The following is an 8,515-nucleotide window of genomic DNA, read 5'->3' as shown; positions in this document are numbered from 1 at the left end:
CCAACTGCATTGCACATTAGAGAAACTACGTGCAAGCTTTCTGAAGTTAACATGCTGCTGTTAATTCTGAACGATTTCTAAGTCAGTGGTTTTCTTCTGTTTGGTTTTGCTTTGTTTTCATGTCAGGGAATAAGGCTCTGTTGCTCCATGGCTCCAGAGCAACCAAGTAGAAAACTGCCAGCTGTCTGATAAGTGCTTTACTTTTGGGGCTCCACAGTGGTCAAGAAGCAGTTTATAATGATTAAAAAGAAAAATAAATAAAGAAATAAATGAGACCTTTTGAGGGTCAGGGTGGGGAAATGGGTAACAGAAACTAATAATTGAACCTACTGGACATAAGCAGCAGAAACAGTGCTTCTTAATCCCGCTGGTTTTATTTATCGCACTGTAGGTGCTTTTATAGCTATCTCTAAACATCTTTTACTAACTACAGAGACATCTGCAGATTTCTATGAACAAAGGCCAACTGAATATGTACTAGCTATGTTTACTCTTTTATATCTGATTTCAACTAAAAATTCTCTGTAAGTGAGCTTTTTTTTCTAATTGCACCATAAGGGATCCACATATTTTATTTCTCGATTTTGGTTGGAGAGGGCAGGGAGGGACTAGTTGAGTTGAAGAAATACTGAAGACCTTTCTGTGGTATATTTGGGGGATCTGTTGTGTGTTAGAACGTGTATTTTATCTTCCTGTATTATTGTGGCTGAAAAAAACCCTCTGTGCTGTTACGTAGTTGGCAACAAGATGCCTTTGGGAATTTTGCTAGTAGGTCAATGTGTATATGAAATACTCTGAACTCCTAGGAACATATGTTTTATTCTACATCTGATCTGTATTTTCAAGAACGTAGATGGCTTTCACTAGGAAAACCCAATATTTTGCTCAGGTTTTTCAGAAACTTGGATTGTCATTGTTTCTTTGCTCAGACCTTGCATAGACAAACGCACGCACCTACCACACCTGAGGTGACCACGTAGCTTTTGAGGGCAAGAGGGAAGGTCAGCGCTTGGAAATGCCCAAGGCACCCCCGGGCACTTCCCTTTTCCCTGCTGGCCAAACCCTTGCTCCAGAGGCCTGTGTGCTCACACCACTCACCCATCCCTGTACAAGCCAGTGCCCTTTGCTGTGTCTGCATGGATGTACAGTGTCACAAGCAGCAACTCTGGACAATGATAGAGGAACAGGCATTCACCTGTGAAAACAAGATTCAGGACATGGTCAGGAACTATATCTACATTGATTCAGTGAGATTTATATAGATATAGATAGATATATATATATGTAAGTGTGTGAAGGTGTGTGTATGTCTATGTATATAAAATACACAGGACTAACTATTTTTGGGGGCTGCATCACCCAGGAAGATTCTGATGCTGTGGACCAAGGGTTCCCGTCTCAGATACTGCTGGGAATTTCATGCATGAAATGTCCCCTAGGCCTGATCCTGTAAAGCATTCATTGCTGATTTGGATCACAAATTTAAATTTTCATACTTGAGTACCTGAAAATATGAGATCCTACTGGGTAGAGATGCTTTTCACCCCCTGGAAACCCCATGCAACTTCCAAGTGACAGGCTGAAATTTGCCACAACTTGCAAAACTAAAAAAGTTTCTACTTTTATGTAGTATTAAATATAGCAGATGTATAGTATTAAACACAATGAAGAGGTTTAAATGGGATGAAAATATCGTAACAGGTTATTTTATCTTTCCCTGTATACCAGTTAATCAAAATGATATTTCTATAAAAATCATTTTTTAACATTAAAAGAAACCAGTTTAGGCACCTAAGCAGCAATCCAATTTTCAGAAGATAATTTTTCATACCTTTCAGTGATTTCCCATGGAACAGCGGCTACTGGTAGTTAGCAATTTTAGAAGTCAGACAATTTAATGAAGTGTCTACACGTAGCTTATAGGCCTGATTTTAAATTAGAAAATTTTGGCCTTAATTTCTCTGTGTCTTAGTCTTCCCATCCATAATACGGGAATAATATGTGCCTCACAGGTTTTTTGTGAGGTCTGAATTGTTAATGTTTGTAAAATGCTTAGGAAATAGGAAGCACATCTAACTACTATGGATTGCAATATAAATGTGTATTCATATATTACATATAGAGTAGATACACACACTCACATACACACAGTATATATATATATACACACATACATACCTATATGAAGTTGGTATTCATAATCCTGCTTAAGTTGCAGTTAGAGCACCACCATTAAAAAAAATAGGACTGTTGACTACTCAACTAAATGATTAGTGGACAGATCTCTTCTGGAAGCAGTTTAGAGCACAGTAATGTGAGAATATCTGGATGGCATTTTTGATTTGTACAGCTGTATCCTCCTCAAAATCCAGTAAAGAATGTTATTTTTCTAGGCTGGGCTTTTGTTATAAACTAAAATATTCAGAAGGCAAGAGATACAATCCAAATGTGTCTTTTTTTCTTTTCTTTTTGACATTTGTTAATTCTGAATGTATTTTTAACAAAAGTGATTTTTTTGACTTACTAGTGTAATTTGCATTTAAAAAAAAAAATAAATGGAAAAAATATAGGTTTCCAAGCTATTTATGGCCCCCTGCTGCTATTCAGAACTTACAGGAAACTCAGAATTACTCTTCCCAGCTGAGCAACAATGCAGGATAAAGAATCCTATTACATTTACATGATGACAATCCCGATCTGTGCAGTGCATGGATGTGACAGCACTGAATAGAAATTGCCAGGTCATGACACCATTTTAACGCTGTCATATGTACCAGGTATTTTCATTATCACTGACACTAAAAGGTTTCTTTTACAAGGCTGACTGCAACAGACTCTTTACTTAGAAAACAGGGCTAGTTTTGCCCACTCATCAGGAATTTTAAGCCCATGATAGGTATAGAGTTGCCAACAGTGTTAAGTATTGCAAAAATAATACTTGTTAAGAAGGAGCTATGTAACATGGATATTTCCTCTGCATTTGTATTCTTTTATATGCTATTTATTGTCCCTACACAAAAATGATGGAATCCTGTCTTAGGCAAAATGTTTATAGAGCTCACATATATTGACAGCTTGCCTGAGGTCATTTAATAAAGGTGGAGCAGAATGATATACATTTTGAGATACTCGGTCATGCTCTCTTAGGATGACTCCTTAAAAAGAGAGTTCTTCCGTTAGGATTTTTTAGGTCTTCATAATAGTGCAAGTGATACTTTTCGGTCAGATATGGAGAAGTGGTTTGTGCTCCACTTGCTTAATCTAAGTGCTGTTTACAATACTCCACTGCTGCACAGCATTTTGACAAAGTTTGGCACAGTTATGTATTGATTGCTGGGTGTCTCCAGATAGGAATGGCCATTAACTCAGTGTCTGAAGCCTTTCATCACTTGCATGCTCACCTTCCATTTGAGCAAATTGATAGTAGCCAAAGCAAAACTCCACACTCTGTGAATCACTCCACCTTGTAATATTTTCATTTCCAGTCCTCTGTTTTATTTTTAAATGCAAATACTAAGAGGAGGAGGACTTTTCTCACAAAGGTGGAAAGCCCCATGAATAGCCTATGTGTACGTATTGCTTGCTGACTGTCTACCAATGAGTAGCTGAGATGAAAGTGAAGGACTTCTTGAGTTTGTTTTCTAGCTGTTCTGAATCTGGCTTCTTCCCAGAACATGTGGATTGACAGCAGACACTAAAGGTAAGCCAGGTCTTGTTGAAGAACCAATGCACAGCAATACTGCAGATAGCACGGTGTCCACTGCTCCTTGGGGAAAGATTAGGACAGTTGTTAAGCTAATTGGTCTGCTTCAAGCTACATGCAGTATTAAATGCAATTACAATGCACAAATGAAACCACCCTTTAGACTGCAATTGCTCATTCACATACAGAAGTGGCACAGCACAGAATCAACCAGTAAAAGAGATTTTCTTCCTGTAGTCACCAATATGCTTCATCTCCTGGCATGGATTGGAGAAATCAGCTCTGCTTGATGTCATGACCTAACAAGTCCCTCTGTTCAAACCTTCAACAAGAGAAGCAATTGCAGCTAGTCAAAGCTGAGACCTTGGCTTAGCTGAGTGATTTAGGAAGATACTGTACCAAATGTGAAGTTCTAAATAGCACCATACATACATTTGTTGCACATCTCTCTCCATATGTACAAAAGAAGGGTCTTTTAAAAATGCACTTTTCCTTTATCTCTCAGAAACCAGTTGAAACAGATTATGTCTTTTACAAGTGTCTTCCAAAATCCTGCCAAGATCATGAAAGACTTTTTTTAATAAAAAAATCCAATGAAAACACCGATTTTTCTGCTCTCTGTTGAGTAGAAGACTTAACTCTTGGGACTTCCAAATGCCTTGGGATTATTATTTTGGATAGATAGAAGCACTATGAAACATGAGAATTAAAAAATAAATAATGCTTGTGGTCATCTCTGATTCAAAATTAAATCTCTACAAAAGCCATGCTTCTCCATCCACCAATGGAAAAGGGTCTTTATTGCCATCTGATACCTTATCATTTTCCCAGCTTTGCCTTTGTCCTGATGGGAAATAGGTTATGGGGAGCTTAAGGTGAAGAAGCATGTTCACATTCAGCATGTGCTCTCCAACAGCCTCCAGTTCTGCCACACAGATGTATCACACCTAGTTAATTTTTTTCTCTCTGTCACCATCTTCTTGTCCCATTCTCACTGTCTCTCTTCCTGAGCACAACCCCAAATACCTTCCCAAAATTACATACTGCTCTTTGTCACGCCCATTGTATCCAGCTCACATAAAGGTGGCGATGGCAGCTGGGGAGGATAGTGTCACTAAGGATGTGTGCAAAACAACAAGAAGAGGAAGCACAAGGTTATGTACATTCTCAAAAAGCCCTAGACAGGGAGACATTTAACTGAATGGTAAAGGTTGTCAGCATTACAGAAGCCATGAGACACAGCTTCCCTGGTAGGAATCATTAGCACATGTGCAATTACATTTGCTAAAGCTATAGCTCACTGAGTACACAGAAAGTCATAAATATCCAGAGCTACAAAAGGCACAGGTGAATTAAATTTGATAAAAAATGTTAGTGAACACATTTACTGGATTAGATTCACGTTTCATTTTCTTCAAGAATTTTCTCAGGATTGTGTTTTTTCCCCTTGAAAACATTTAGATAGTTGATTTCTATGCATGCAGGTGAAGATTTTGTTCCTAGGAGAGCATGTAAGTATGTGCAATTGCTTTAATTTGCATAGGGTTCTCCATACTGATGCATCTGTGTGCATTTGTGCTAAATGTTGGCTCAGTTCACTCAGTCACACATACATGCACACATACACACACCTGTTAGGTGGCTATATTTTATGGTGGAGATACATAACCACACACAGTCTCTCTCCTTTTCTGCTTAGCTTTTCCTATCTGTCCTCTCAAGACATTCAAAGTCCTAAGTGTTTATTTTCTAGGCAGGCAATTAGTACACAAAAATTATTATTTCTGATAATTACTGGATGCACAAGCATGGTCGAATCTATGAATAGAGTAAATAAGACAGTCCTTTCTACAAAGGGTTTATGTGATAAATAAAGTTAATGAGAATATTTCAATTAGGAAAAAAAAAAAGAAAAATATGATCTCACAGTTCCACTCTGCTGTTAAATTTCAGTTACTCGAAGAAGTGGGTGACAAAAAAAAATCAGAAAAAGGAGAAAGTGATATGGTTATTTACAGTATTACATATAAAAATTAAGTAAAAGAATCAGCCAATTATATCTTACTAGGTTATCCAATTAATTTATGGTAGCTCCATATGGACACATTATATCTTATCTTACATTTTAAAGGTATTTAAAACAGTAGCTATGGAAGAAGAACAAACATCAAAGGGACTGCATATTGATGTAATCACAAAAGGTTGATGGATTGATTCAATTAATCAGTGACTAATTTCTAAGAGTTCTGCAGGGATTTATTTACCAAACACTTACATTGTTTATTTTGCTCTCTGGACGGTTTGTATACTGTCATTTTTCTTCATTATTCTTCTTGTTTCATTCATCAGTTTCTGACAAATGTTTTCATGCTGATATGTGGCATGTTAGGCATGTAACTTGTCCACATTTACTGATTTAAAGCAGTACACTCCAAATTCTCAAGAGCTGAGAACTTTTGTTTATTTCCCTCAGGTCCTGAGAAACACTAGCCATCTATAATTAATATAAAGATGTGTTTTCCATTTAATCTTTGCTTTTAGTGTCTGCTCAACATGGCAAAGATGTAAGTTCTTGTCTAGCTTAATCTCCTGCTCAAACTTTAGACAGAAACTTACTATGAAAAACATTTTGAACACTCTTGATGGCAAATACAATAATCGTTCCCTCTTTGGTTTTTCCTTATATTTTGTAGTTCAAATCCAGTGCAAAATGTTTTAAAGATGTCAGCAGTTTCACAATGTTTTCCATAAGTTTAGATAAGTTTTTACAAGGGCAAGAAGTGATAGGATGAGGGGGAATGGCTTTAAAGCTGAAAGAGAGAAGCTTGGGTTAGATATTAAGAAAAAATGCTTTCCTTTGAGGAAGGTGAAGCACTGGAACAAGTTGCCTGGAGAAGTGATGGATTCCCCATTCCTGAACGTGTTCAAGACCAGGTTGAATGGTGAGCAAATCAGCACATACAGGAAACCAAAGGCAACCATCAAACCACAGCTGAAATGCAAAGACTTCATTTATTTCATTGCCTTGCTTACAATGCCGAGCAGCAGAGACACACAGGGACACAGGCTCCATCCTGCTTAGTTCATCCCAGCAGGTAGCAGCAATCCAGTCTAGTGAAAAGTCTCCCTATTCATGGCAGGGGTTTTGGAACTAGATGGTCTTTAAGGTCCCTTCAAACTCAAATCATTTCATGATTCTATGATTTTCTGTTTTAATAATGTCACAGCATGTGCTTCAAGTCAATACATAGAAATGGCCAAATTAGGACAAGTCACAGATTTCAAAATGGCAGATACTGGGCACAACAGAGGTCTGTGAAAGATGGAGGATTGAAACCAAAAGGAAACCATTCTTTTAAAGTGTTGAGTCTCATCTGGGCAAATATTTTTATTTTAAACTCTCAGGAACACTGAACAGCTTTTTTTTTTTTAATTAACATATTCATTGCATGCATACATGCAGCATAGGTGAGATTTCCAGGCATCTTCAGCAATGGTCAAATTCTTACTTCATCTTTAGGTGTCTAGGAACAACTTCTCAGGAAGAGTGAAAGATCACAGACCCAGTGACAAAAGCCCTGGCAGTCTGCATCATGTGGATTTAGAAAACTCCACCCTACCTATTTAACTTACTATAATAGACAGATGGAGACAGACACCTCTCAGTGATAGTGGGTGACACACATGGAAACACAGGACGTTCCCACTGAACATCAGCAAACTCTTTCTTACTGTCAGAGTCACCGAGTCACATATTGCCCAGGGAGGTTGTGGGGTCTCCATTCTTGAAGACTGTCAAATCGTGACTGGACTTGGTCCTGGGCAACGTTCTGTAGGTGGCCCTGCATGAGTAGGGCTGTTGGACTCAATAGTTACCAGATGCACCTTCCAGCCTCAACCATTCTCTGATTCTGTGATTCACCTCTCATTCAAGCTATTTTCCCCCATTGGAAATACTCCTAGCATCTCAAAAGGATGCAAAAATATTCCTTTTTGGTCCGAGGTAGTCTCAGAATTAACCTTCAGAGTGAAAATAACAGGTCTGCATATTAAAGGAGAAAAAAACCCCATCCATTTCTAAAATGCATTGGTTATTATTTTTCCCTTATTTGAGTCCCCTATAGCTGGCCAGTTGGATGAAATTCCAGCTCCACTAAGGCCAGTGAGAATCTTGCTGATTGTTTCAATGAGATTTCAAGATCTCATACTTTCTGATGAAGATGCCTGAATATTTGCTTCCTTGAAAAACAAAAACCCACCGCCATTATCCTCAATAATTTTAAATGCTCTACAAAAATTGAGATTTTTTTTTTCCCTTTTCATGCCCAGCATTTGTGAAATACATGGCCTGGTGATATAAAAATTTTATCTGTACTCATTTGTGATGACCCATATAACTTGCTCATTGCCACATTTGTGCCAGTAAAATCTTTCTATCATTCCCACTCCTCTGTGTATTTCATTTCATGTGAATGAATATCACCCAGGGCATTAACACCCTGGGAGGCTTTCTGCAAAATATGAGCATTAGGGAGACATCAAAAGACATTTGCATAGCTATTTGGCCAACATGATAGTAGGAATCTGCTACATAACCTCTTTTCCCTTTAGAAATACATGTTAAATATTAGTTGTAACCCGGAATTTTCAGTATAAGAATTTCACATCCTTCTAGCTTCTTGCTCAGTTGCACAGAGCTCCTCAGACTTGATAAGATTTCCATTGAGCAAACTAATTCAGCAGCAAAGAAATTTTTGCACATAAACAGAAAGATGAAGCACCAACTCAAAAGACAGTCTAATAATATCCAGT

General features: G+C 37.8%; 1 protein-coding gene across 2 annotated transcripts in view; it reads left to right on the top strand.

Annotated features, from left to right (window-relative positions):
- NKAIN2 (sodium/potassium transporting ATPase interacting 2) overlaps positions 1-2,582 on the top strand; it is a 519,234-nt gene extending 516,652 nt beyond the window's left edge. For both annotated transcript variants that reach the window (XM_053973640.1, XM_053973639.1), the window contains one exon: positions 1-2,582. This exon is cut by the window's left edge and continues 489 nt beyond it. The gene's annotated coding sequence lies outside the window, so the exon portion shown is untranslated.
- Positions 2,583-8,515: the final 5,933 nt, after the last annotated feature.

Source organism: Vidua macroura, chromosome 3 (genome assembly GCF_024509145.1).
Source record: "Vidua macroura isolate BioBank_ID:100142 chromosome 3, ASM2450914v1, whole genome shotgun sequence".
NCBI classification, from domain to species: Eukaryota; Metazoa; Chordata; class Aves; order Passeriformes; family Viduidae; genus Vidua; species Vidua macroura.
The sequence above is the reverse complement of the archived record's forward strand: the minus strand, read 5'-3'. Positions and strand labels throughout refer to the sequence as shown.